Genomic DNA, 12,556 nt, shown 5'->3' on the forward strand with positions numbered 1-12,556 from the left:
GGAAGGGTCCTGCCGTATGCTGCAGGTGCCAAGTATTTCCACTGAACTGGTGTCAGTGGATTAAATGTTAACCACTGCTGTCTAAGTGCCCTCGTTGAAATGGAAACAGTTGGCACACGGAGCAGAGTGCACGTGTGGGCTGATGTACATGCACAGAAGTACATCGAGTCCCTGCCTCCCGAGGCTGAGCTCAAACATCAGCACTAAGAGAGGGGAGTTTCAAATCTGGGGAAATGCAGCAACCAGGTGTCACTTACTGGACATTGTGTTTGGTGCCCTTTTCCCTTTTGTTTACAGGCTTTGTTAGTGCGTGGAGGCTGCGTGTTAGGCTTTGGTGTACATACAGGCCTCTCTATTGATAGGACCATGTCGTGAGGCCCCAGGGTCAATGACGTGACGCAATTTTTTTTGTGTTCTTATCGTTCAGTTGAATTTAAAAAGGTTAACATTTGAAAATAAACGTACCAATTACTTGCACACATTCTCTTTTTGAAGACCTCATCTAAAATTTCTGGATTTAATCAATTCTCAGAGAATATTCCAGGGATAATGGCAAAAATGTCAATGAGGTGTAACCATAAAAACTTCGTACTAAATAGTTTAACTTGTTCAAAAAAGGTGAAATTCTCAATAAATCACCCTATCAACTAGTTTGGCATAATCTTACATTTGTGTTGTTTATTAATGAATAAAATAAATGGAACACCATTGTTCTGAATATTACAATTAATTTGGGGAATTGTGTCTGTCAAGTCAACTTCCTAAAGTGTCAAGGTGGTGTAACCAACATTCAAGGAGCCATTTTGTTAATTTGTGCAAGAAGACCATGTGACAGGAAATTATATCACAGAGAAGGACCCCTGATTACTGCTGCATGACGAGGTTAGTAACTCTCTTTGAAATCTTGATAATTTTCTTCTGCCCTGAGACCAGAGGAGACCATTGACTCCCTTTTTTCCAACTACGTTGCCTTAAAGCAGAAAAATACGACTTCTGCCCTGAGACCAGGAGGGATTCACCTGCCCTCAGACAAAATTGTGGGAAACAGTGGTCTCTGCCCTTGGACCAGATGAGACTAAACAGCCATGAGGAAAATCCTACAAAACAACTTCTGCCCTGAGACCAGAGGAGACAGTTGACTCCCTTTTGTCCAACTACGTTGCCTTAAAACAGAAAAATACGACTTCTGCCCTGAGACCAGGAGGGATTCACCTGCCCTCAGACAACTTCTGCCCTGAGACCAGAGGAGACAGTTGACTCCCTTTTTTCCAACTACGTTGCCTTAAAACAGAAAAATACGACTTCTGCCCTGAGACCAGGAGGTATTCACCTGCCCTCAGACAACTTCTGCCCTGAGACCAGGAGGGATTCACCTGCCCTCAGACAACTTCTGCCCTGAGACCAGAGGAGACAGTTGACTCCCTTTTTTCCAACTACGTTGCCTTAAAACAGAAAAATACGACTTCTGCCCTGAGACCAGGAGAGATTTACCTGCCCTCAGACAACTTCTGCCCTGAGACCAGAGGAGACAGTTGACTCCCTTTTTTCCAACTACGTTGCCTTAAAACAGAAAAATACAACTTCTGCCCTGAGACCAGAGGAGACAGTTGACTCCCTTTTGTCCAACTACGTTGCCTTAAAACAGAAAAATAGGACTTGTGCCCTGAGACCAGGAGGGATTCACCTGCCCTCAGACAAAATTGTGGGAAACAATGGTCTCTGCCCTGGGACCAGATAAGACTAAACAGCCATGAGGAAAATCCTACAAAACAACTTCTGCCCTGAGACCAGAGGAGACAGTTGACTCCCTTTTTTCCAACTACGTTGCCTTAAAATAGAAAAATACGACTTCTGCCCTGAGACCAGGAGGGATTCACCTGCCCTCAGACAACTTCTGCCCTGAGACCAGAGGAGACAGTTGACTCCCTTTTTTCCAACTACGTTGCCTTAAAACAGAAAAATACAACTTCTGCCCTGAGACCAGGACAGATTCACCTGCCCTCAGACAACTTCTGCCCTGAGACCAGGAGAGATTCACCTGCCCTCAGACAACTTCTGCCCTGAGACCAGAGGAGACAGTTGACTCCCTTTTTTCCAACTACGTTGCCTTAAAATAGAAAAATACGACTTCTGCCCTGAGACCAGGAGGGATTCACCTGCCCTCAGACAACTTCTGCCCTGAGACCAGAGGAGACAGTTCACTCCCTTTTGTCCAACTACGTTGCCTTAAAACAGAAAAATAGGACTTCTGCCCTGAGACCAGGAGGGATTCACCTGCCCTCAGACAACTTCTGCCCTGAGACCAGGAGGGATTCACCTGCCCTCAGACAACTTCTGCCCTGAGACCAGAGGAGACAGTTGACTCCCTTTTTTCCAACTACGTTGCCTTAAAATAGAAAAATACGACTTCTGCCCTGAGACCAGGAGGGATTCACCTGCCCTCAGACAACTTCTGCCCTGAGACCAGAGGAGACAGTTGACTCCCTTTTTTCCAACTACGTTGCCTTAAAACAGAAAAATACGACTTCTGCCCTGAGACCAGGAGGGATTCACCTGCCCTCAGACAACTTCTGCCCTGAGACCAGGAGGGATTCACCTGCCCTCAGACAACTTTTGCCCTGAGACCAGAGGAGAAAGTTGACTCCCTTTTTTCCAACTACGTTGCCTTAAAACAGAAAAATACGACTTCTGCCCTGAGACCAGGAGAGATTTACCTGCCCTCAGACAACTTCTGCCCTGAGACCAGAGGAGACAGTTGACTCCCTTTTTTCCAACTACGTTGCCTTAAAACAGAAAAATACAACTTCTGCCCTGAGACCAGAGGAGACAGTTGACTCCCTTTTGTCCAACTACGTTGCCTTAAAACAGAAAAATAGGACTTGTGCCCTGAGACCAGGAGGGATTCACCTGCCCTCAGACAAAATTGTGGGAAACAATGGTCTCTGCCCTGGGACCAGATAAGACTAAACAGCCATGAGGAAAATCCTACAAAACAACTTCTGCCCTGAGACCAGAGGAGACAGTTGACTCCCTTTTTTCCAACTACGTTGCCTTAAAATAGAAAAATACGACTTCTGCCCTGAGACCAGGAGGGATTCACCTGCTCTCAGACAACTTCTGCCCTGAGACCAGAGGAGACAGTTGACTCCCTTTTTTCCAACTACGTTGCCTTAAAATAGAAAAATACGACTTCTGCCCTGAGACCAGGAGGGATTCACCTGCCCTCAGACAACTTCTGCCCTGAGACCAGAGGAGACAGTTCACTCCCTTTTGTCCAACTACGTTGCCTTAAAACAGAAAAATAGGACTTGTGCCCTGAGACCAGGAGGGATTCACCTGCCCTCAGACAACTTCTGCCCTGAGACCAGGAGAGATTCACCTGCCCTCAGACAACTTCTGCCCTGAGACCAGAGGAGACAGTTGACTCCCTTTTTTCCAACTACGTTGCCTTAAAACAGAAAAATACAACTTCTGCCCTGAGACCAGAGGAGACAGTTGACTCCCTTTTGTCCAACTACGTTGCCTTAAAACAGAAAAATAGGACTTGTGCCCTGAGACCAGGAGGGATTCACCTGCCCTCAGACAAAATTGTGGGAAACAATGGTCTCTGCCCTGGGACCAGATAAGACTAAACAGCCATGAGGAAAATCCTACAAAACAACTTCTGCCCTGAGACCAGAGGAGACAGTTGACTCCCTTTTTTCCAACTACGTTGCCTTAAAACAGAAAAATACAACTTCTGCCCTGAGACCAGGACAGATTCACCTGCCCTCAGACAACTTCTGCCCTGAGACCAGGAGAGATTCACCTGCCCTCAGACAACTTCTGCCCTGAGACCAGAGGAGACAGTTGACTCCCTTTTTTCCAACTACGTTGCCTTAAAATAGAAAAATACGACTTCTGCCCTGAGACCAGGAGGGATTCACCTGCCCTCAGACAACTTCTGCCCTGAGACCAGAGGAGACAGTTCACTCCCTTTTGTCCAACTACGTTGCCTTAAAACAGAAAAATAGGACTTGTGCCCTGAGACCAGGAGGGATTCACCTGCCCTCAGACAACTTCTGCCCTGAGACCAGGAGGGATTCACCTGCCCTCAGACAACTTCTGCCCTGAGACCAGAGGAGACAGTTGACTCCCTTTTGTCCAACTACGTTGCCTTAAAACAGAAAAATAGGACTTGTGCCCTGAGACCAGGAGGGATTCACCTGCCCTCAGACAAAATTGTGGGAAACAATGGTCTCTGCCCTGGGACCAGATAAGACTAAACAGCCATGAGGAAAATCCTACAAAACAACTTCTGCCCTGAGACCAGAGGAGACAGTTGACTCCCTTTTTTCCAACTACGTTGCCTTAAAATAGAAAAATACGACTTCTGCCCTGAGACCAGGAGGGATTCACCTGCCCTCAGACAACTTCTGCCCTGAGACCAGAGGAGACAGTTGACTCCCTTTTGTCCAACTACGTTGCCTTAAAACAGAAAAATAGGACTTGTGCCCTGAGACCAGGAGGGATTCACCTGCCCTCAGACAAAATTGTGGGAAACAATGGTCTCTGCCCTGGGACCAGATAAGACTAAACAGCCATGAGGAAAATCCTACAAAACAACTTCTGCCCTGAGACCAGAGGAGACAGTTGACTCCCTTTTTTCCAACTACGTTGCCTTAAAATAGAAAAATACGACTTCTGCCCTGAGACCAGGAGGGATTCACCTGCTCTCAGACAACTTCTGCCCTGAGACCAGAGGAGACAGTTGACTCCCTTTTTTCCAACTACGTTGCCTTAAAATAGAAAAATACGACTTCTGCCCTGAGACCAGGAGGGATTCACCTGCCCTCAGACAACTTCTGCCCTGAGACCAGAGGAGACAGTTCACTCCCTTTTGTCCAACTACGTTGCCTTAAAACAGAAAAATAGGACTTGTGCCCTGAGACCAGGAGGGATTCACCTGCCCTCAGACAACTTCTGCCCTGAGACCAGAGGAGACAGTTGACTCCCTTTTGTCCAACTACGTTGCCTTAAAACAGAAAAATAGGACTTGTGCCCTGAGACCAGGAGGGATTCACCTGCCCTCAGACAAAATTGTGGGAAACAATGGTCTCTGCCCTGGGACCAGATAAGACTAAACAGCCATGAGGAAAATCCTACAAAACAACTTCTGCCCTGAGACCAGAGGAGACAGTTGACTCCCTTTTTTCCAACTACGTTGCCTTAAAATAGAAAAATACGACTTCTGCCCTGAGACCAGGAGGGATTCACCTGCTCTCAGACAACTTCTGCCCTGAGACCAGAGGAGACAGTTGACTCCCTTTTTTCCAACTACGTTGCCTTAAAATAGAAAAATACGACTTCTGCCCTGAGACCAGGAGGGATTCACCTGCCCTCAGACAACTTCTGCCCTGAGACCAGAGGAGACAGTTCACTCCCTTTTGTCCAACTACGTTGCCTTAAAACAGAAAAATAGGACTTGTGCCCTGAGACCAGGAGGGATTCACCTGCCCTCAGACAACTTCTGCCCTGAGACCAGGAGAGATTCACCTGCCCTCAGACAACTTCTGCCCTGAGACCAGAGGAGACAGTTGACTCCCTTTTTTCCAACTACGTTGCCTTAAAATAGAAAAATACGACTTCTGCCCTGAGACCAGGAGGGATTCACCTGCCCTCAGACAACTTCTGCCCTGAGACCAGAGGAGACAGTTCACTCCCTTTTGTCCAACTACGTTGCCTTAAAACAGAAAAATAGGACTTCTGCCCTGAGACCAGGAGGGATTCACCTGCCCTCAGACAACTTCTGCCCTGAGACCAGGAGGGATTCACCTGCCCTCAGACAACTTCTGCCCTGAGACCAGAGGAGACAGTTGACTCCCTTTTGTCCAACTACGTTGCCTTAAAACAGAAAAATAGGACTTGTGCCCTGAGACCAGGAGGGATTCACCTGCCCTCAGACAAAATTGTGGGAAACAATGGTCTCTGCCCTGGGACCAGATAAGACTAAACAGCCATGAGGAAAATCCTACAAAACAACTTCTGCCCTGAGACCAGAGGAGACAGTTGACTCCCTTTTTTCCAACTACGTTGCCTTAAAATAGAAAAATACGACTTCTGCCCTGAGACCAGGAGGGATTCACCAGCCCTCAGACAACTTCTGCCCTGAGACCAGAGGAGACAGTTGACTCCCTTTTTTCCAACTACGTTGCCTTAAAACAGAAAAATACGACTTGTGCCCTGAGACCAGGAGGGATTCACCTGCCCTCAGACAAAATTGTGGGAAACAATGGTCTCTGCCCTGGGACCAGATAAGACTAAACAGCCATGAGGAAAATCCTACAAAACAACTTCTGCCCTGAGACCAGAGGAGACAGTTGACTCCCTTTTTTCCAACTACGTTGCCTTAAAACAGAAAAATACAACTTCTGCCCTGAGACCAGGACAGATTCACCTGCCCTCAGACAACTTCTGCCCTGAGACCAGGAGAGATTCACCTGCCCTCAGACAACTTCTGCCCTGAGACCAGAGGAGACAGTTGACTCCCTTTTTTCCAACTACGTTGCCTTAAAATAGAAAAATACGACTTCTGCCCTGAGACCAGGAGGGATTCACCTGCCCTCAGACAACTTCTGCCCTGAGACCAGAGGAGACAGTTCACTCCCTTTTGTCCAACTACGTTGCCTTAAAACAGAAAAATAGGACTTGTGCCCTGAGACCAGGAGGGATTCACCTGCCCTCAGACAACTTCTGCCCTGAGACCAGGAGAGATTCACCTGCCCTCAGACAACTTCTGCCCTGAGACCAGAGGAGACAGTTGACTCCCTTTTTTCCAACTACGTTGCCTTAAAATAGAAAAATACGACTTCTGCCCTGAGACCAGGAGGGATTCACCTGCCCTCAGACAACTTCTGCCCTGAGACCAGAGGAGACAGTTCACTCCCTTTTGTCCAACTACGTTGCCTTAAAACAGAAAAATAGGACTTGTGCCCTGAGACCAGGAGGGATTCACCTGCCCTCAGACAACTTCTGCCCTGAGACCAGGAGGGATTCACCTGCCCTCAGACAACTTCTGCCCTGAGACCAGAGGAGACAGTTGACTCCCTTTTGTCCAACTACGTTGCCTTAAAACAGAAAAATAGGACTTGTGCCCTGAGACCAGGAGGGATTCACCTGCCCTCAGACAAAATTGTGGGAAACAATGGTCTCTGCCCTGGGACCAGATAAGACTAAACAGCCATGAGGAAAATCCTACAAAACAACTTCTGCCCTGAGACCAGAGGAGACAGTTGACTCCCTTTTTTCCAACTACGTTGCCTTAAAATAGAAAAATACGACTTCTGCCCTGAGACCAGGAGGGATTCACCAGCCCTCAGACAACTTCTGCCCTGAGACCAGAGGAGACAGTTGACTCCCTTTTTTCCAACTACGTTGCCTTAAAACAGAAAAATACGACTTGTGCCCTGAGACCAGGAGGGATTCACCTGCCCTCAGACAAAATTGTGGGAAACAATGGTCTCTGCCCTGGGACCAGATAAGACTAAACAGCCATGAGGAAAATCCTACAAAACAACTTCTGCCCTGAGACCAGAGGAGACAGTTGACTCCCTTTTTTCCAACTACGTTGCCTTAAAACAGAAAAATACAACTTCTGCCCTGAGACCAGGACAGATTCACCTGCCCTCAGACAACTTCTGCCCTGAGACCAGGAGAGATTCACCTGCCCTCAGACAACTTCTGCCCTGAGACCAGAGGAGACAGTTGACTCCCTTTTTTCCAACTACGTTGCCTTAAAATAGAAAAATACGACTTCTGCCCTGAGACCAGGAGGGATTCACCTGCCCTCAGACAACTTCTGCCCTGAGACCAGAGGAGACAGTTCACTCCCTTTTGTCCAACTACGTTGCCTTAAAACAGAAAAATAGGACTTGTGCCCTGAGACCAGGAGGGATTCACCTGCCCTCAGACAACTTCTGCCCTGAGACCAGGAGGGATTCACCTGCCCTCAGACAACTTCTGCCCTGAGACCAGAGGAGACAGTTGACTCCCTTTTGTCCAACTACGTTGCCTTAAAACAGAAAAATAGGACTTGTGCCCTGAGACCAGGAGGGATTCACCTGCCCTCAGACAAAATTGTGGGAAACAATGGTCTCTGCCCTGGGACCAGATAAGACTAAACAGCCATGAGGAAAATCCTACAAAACAACTTCTGCCCTGAGACCAGAGGAGACAGTTGACTCCCTTTTTTCCAACTACGTTGCCTTAAAATAGAAAAATACGACTTCTGCCCTGAGACCAGGAGGGATTCACCTGCCCTCAGACAACTTCTGCCCTGAGACCAGAGGAGACAGTTGACTCCCTTTTTTCCAACTACGTTGCCTTAAAACAGAAAAATACGACTTCTGCCCTGAGACCAGGAGGGATTCACCTGCCCTCAGACAACTTCTGCCCTGAGACCAGGAGGGATTCACCTGCCCTCAGACAACTTCTGCCCTGAGACCAGAGGAGACAGTTGACTCCCTTTTTTCCAACTACGTTGCCTTAAAACAGAAAAATACGACTTCTGCCCTGAGACCAGGAGAGATTTACCTGCCCTCAGACAACTTCTGCCCTGAGACCAGAGGAGACAGTTGACTCCCTTTTTTCCAACTACGTTGCCTTAAAACAGAAAAATACAACTTCTGCCCTGAGACCAGAGGAGACAGTTGACTCCCTTTTGTCCAACTACGTTGCCTTAAAACAGAAAAATAGGACTTGTGCCCTGAGACCAGGAGGGATTCACCTGCCCTCAGACAAAATTGTGGGAAACAATGGTCTCTGCCCTGGGACCAGATAAGACTAAACAGCCATGAGGAAAATCCTACAAAACAACTTCTGCCCTGAGACCAGAGGAGACAGTTGACTCCCTTTTTTCCAACTACGTTGCCTTAAAATAGAAAAATACGACTTCTGCCCTGAGACCAGGAGGGATTCACCAGCCCTCAGACAACTTCTGCCCTGAGACCAGAGGAGACAGTTGACTCCCTTTTTTCCAACTACGTTGCCTTAAAACAGAAAAATACGACTTCTGCCCTGAGACCAGGAGGGATTCACCTGCCCTCAGACAACTTCTGCCCTGAGACCAGGAGGGATTCACCTGCCCTCAGACAACTTCTGCCCTGAGACCAGAGGAGACAGTTGACTCCCTTTTTTCCAACTACGTTGCCTTAAAACAGAAAAATACAACTTCTGCCCTGAGACCAGAGGAGACAGTTGACTCCCTTTTGTCCAACTACGTTGCCTTAAAACAGAAAAATAGGACTTGTGCCCTGAGACCAGGAGGGATTCACCTGCCCTCAGACAAAATTGTGGGAAACAATGGTCTCTGCCCTGGGACCAGATAAGACTAAACAGCCATGAGGAAAATCCTACAAAACAACTTCTGCCCTGAGACCAGAGGAGACAGTTGACTCCCTTTTTTCCAACTACGTTGCCTTAAAATAGAAAAATACGACTTCTGCCCTGAGACCAGGAGGGATTCACCTGCCCTCAGACAACTTCTGCCCTGAGACCAGAGGAGACAGTTGACTCCCTTTTTTCCAACTACGTTGCCTTAAAATAGAAAAATAGGACTTGTGCCCTGAGACCAGGAGGGATTCACCTGCCCTCAGACAACTTCTGCCCTGAGACCAGAGGAGACAGTTCACTCCCTTTTGTCCAACTACGTTGCCTTAAAACAGAAAAATAGGACTTGTGCCCTGAGACCAGGAGGGATTCACCTGCCCTCAGACAACTTCTGCCCTGAGACCAGGAGGGATTCACCTGCCCTCAGACAAAATTGTGGGAAACAATGGTCTCTGCCCTAGGAACAGATAAGACTAAACAGCCATGAGGAAAATCCTACAAAACAACTTCTGCCCTGAGACCAGAGGAGACAGTTGACTCCCTTTTTTCCAACTACATTGCCTTAAAATAGAAAAATACGACTTCTGCCCTGAGACCAGGAGGGATTCACCTGCCCTCAGACAACTTCTGCCCTGAGACCAGGAGGGATTCACCTGCCCTCAGACAACTTCTGCCCTGAGACCAGAGGAGACAGTTGACTCCCTTTTTTCCAACTACGTTGCCTTAAAACAGAAAAATACGACTTCTGCCCTGAGACCAGGAGGGATTCACCTGCCCTCAGACAACTTCTGCCCTGAGACCAGGAGGGATTCACCTGCCCTCAGACAACTTTTGCCCTGAGACCAGAGGAGACAGTTGACTCCCTTTTTTCCAACTACGTTGCCTTAAAACAGAAAAATACGACTTCTGCCCTGAGACCAGGAGAGATTTACCTGCCCTCAGACAACTTCTGCCCTGAGACCAGAGGAGACAGTTGACTCCCTTTTTTCCAACTACGTTGCCTTAAAACAGAAAAATACAACTTCTGCCCTGAGACCAGAGGAGACAGTTGACTCCCTTTTGTCCAACTACGTTGCCTTAAAACAGAAAAATAGGACTTGTGCCCTGAGACCAGGAGGGATTCACCTGCCCTCAGACAAAATTGTGGGAAACAATGGTCTCTGCCCTGGGACCAGATAAGACTAAACAGCCATGAGGAAAATCCTACAAAACAACTTCTGCCCTGAGACCAGAGGAGACAGTTGACTCCCTTTTTTCCAACTACGTTGCCTTAAAATAGAAAAATACGACTTCTGCCCTGAGACCAGGAGGGATTCACCTGCCCTCAGACAACTTCTGCCCTGAGACCAGAGGAGACAGTTGACTCCCTTTTTTCCAACTACGTTGCCTTAAAACAGAAAAATACGACTTCTGCCCTGAGACCAGGAGGGATTCACCTGCCCTCAGACAACTTCTGCCCTGAGACCAGGAGGGATTCACCTGCCCTCAGACAACTTCTGCCCTGAGACCAGAGGAGACAGTTGACTCCCTTTTTTCCAACTACGTTGCCTTAAAACAGAAAAATACAACTTCTGCCCTGAGACCAGGAGAGAGTCACCTGCCCTCAGACAACTTCTGCCCTGAGACCAGAGGAGACAGTTGACTCCCTTTTGTCCAACTACGTTGCCTTAAAACAGAAAAATAGGACTTGTGCCCTGAGACCAGGAGGGATTCACCTGCCCTCAGACAACTTCTGCCCTGAGACCAGGAGGGATTCACCTGCCCTCAGACAAAATTGTGGGAAACAATGGTCTCTGCCCTGGGACCAGATAAGACTAAACAGCCATGAGGAAAATCCTACAAAACAACTTCTGCCCTGAGACCAGAGGAGACAGTTGACTCCCTTTTGTCCAACTACGTTGCCTTAAAACAGAAAAATACGACTTCTGCCCTGAGACCAGGAGAGATTTACCTGCCCTCAGACAACTTCTGCCCTGAGACCAGAGGAGACAGTTGACTCCCTTTTTTCCAACTACGTTGCCTTAAAACAGAAAAATACGACTTCTGCCCTGAGACCAGGAGGGATTCACCTGCCCTCAGACAAAATTGTGGGAAACAATGGTCTCTGCCCTGGGACCAGATAAGACTAAACAGCCATGAGGAAAATCCTACAAAACAACTTCTGCCCTGAGACCAGAGGAGACAGTTGACTCCCTTTCTTCCAACTACGTTGCCTTAAAATAGAAAAATACGACTTCTGCCCTGAGACCAGGAGGGATTCACCTGCCCTCAGACAACTTCTGCCCTGAGACCAGGAGGGATTCACCTGCCCTCAGACAACTTCTGCCCTGAGACCAGAGGAGACAGTTGACTCCCTTTTTTCCAACTACGTTGCCTTAAAACAGAAAAATACAACTTCTGCCCTGAGACCAGGAGAGAGTCACCTGCCCTCAGACAACTTCTGCCCTGAGACCAGAGGAGACAGTTGACTCCCTTTTTTCCAACTACGTTGCCTTAAAATAGAAAAATACGACTTCTGCCCTGAGACCAGGAGGGATTCACCTGCCCTCAGACAACTTCTGCCCTGAGACCAGGAGGGATTCACCTGCCCTCAGACAACTTCTGCCCTGAGACCAGGAGGGATTCACCTGCCCTCAGACAACTTCTGCCCTGAGACCAGGAGGGATTCACCTGCCCTCAGACAACTTCTGCCCTGAGACCAGAGGAGACAGTTGACTCCCTTTTTTCCAACTACGTTGCCTTAAAACAGAAAAATACGACTTCTGCCCTGAGACCAGGAGGGATTCACCTGCCCTCAGACAACTTCTGCCCTGAGACCAGGAGGGATTCACCTGCCCTCAGACAACTTCTGCCCTGAGACCAGAGGAGACAGTTGACTCCCTTTTTTCCAACTACGTTGCCTTAAAACAGAAAAATACGACTTGTGCCCTGAGACCAGGAGGGATTCACCTGCCCTCAGACAAAATTGTGGGAAACAATGGTCTCTGCCCTGGGACCAGATAAGACTAAACAGCCATGAGGAAAATCCTACAAAACAACTTCTGCCCTGAGACCAGAGGAGACAGTTGACTCCCTTTTGTCCAACTACATTGGCTTAAAACAGAAAAACACGAATTCTGCCCTGAGACCAGTTTTTTCTTCATTGAAAATAATAAAAAAAAGTTCAATTGACCTTGTTCACTGTCATGCT

Source organism: Pagrus major, chromosome 12 (genome assembly GCF_040436345.1).
Source record: "Pagrus major chromosome 12, Pma_NU_1.0".
NCBI classification, from domain to species: domain Eukaryota; kingdom Metazoa; phylum Chordata; class Actinopteri; order Spariformes; family Sparidae; genus Pagrus; species Pagrus major.